Raw genomic sequence first — 555 nt, forward strand, 5'->3', positions numbered from 1 at the left:
GGGGGGGGTTGCCTTCCTCTGTAGCAGGGGGACATGGGATTTCTCAAGCTTATTTTAACAACCCTTTCAACAGCAGGATGTTGGCCACTGTGGTCCCTCTGCTTTATGCTTAGCAAGTTAGGGTATTACGTCTTGTGTTGTGTCAGGGTAGACTGTATAGTTTTTTCCTAAGTGGTTTACAAGGAGTTTATATAAAATGGTTGGAATAGATGGCCTCTGGCAGTCCTTTCCAGCTTTGCTTCTATATGACTCAGTAACGTGTAAGACTCTTGGTCATAATGAAAGGACACCTATTCTGCTCCCTAATATTCAACCTGAATAAATGTATTGCAATCCTAACAATATGTCAAAGTCAAAAGTCATCCTGAGTTTAGCAGCCCATTGTGCTGGAACAGTTAAGACTTACTGATTTCCTGCAGCATCACCAAGGAACAATTCTGCTAGCAACACGAATGATGAGGGACTGATTTAAAGCTGACTTACAGAGAACTTTAGGACTGTAAGGAGTCTCCTGGGCCATCATGCGCAGTCCTCTCTATTTGCAATAAGCCATTC

The sequence above is a fragment of the Gavialis gangeticus genome, unplaced genomic scaffold (assembly GCF_001723915.1).
Source record: "Gavialis gangeticus isolate Ggan-Ray unplaced genomic scaffold, GavGan_comp1, whole genome shotgun sequence".
Taxonomy (NCBI): Eukaryota; Metazoa; Chordata; order Crocodylia; family Gavialidae; genus Gavialis; species Gavialis gangeticus.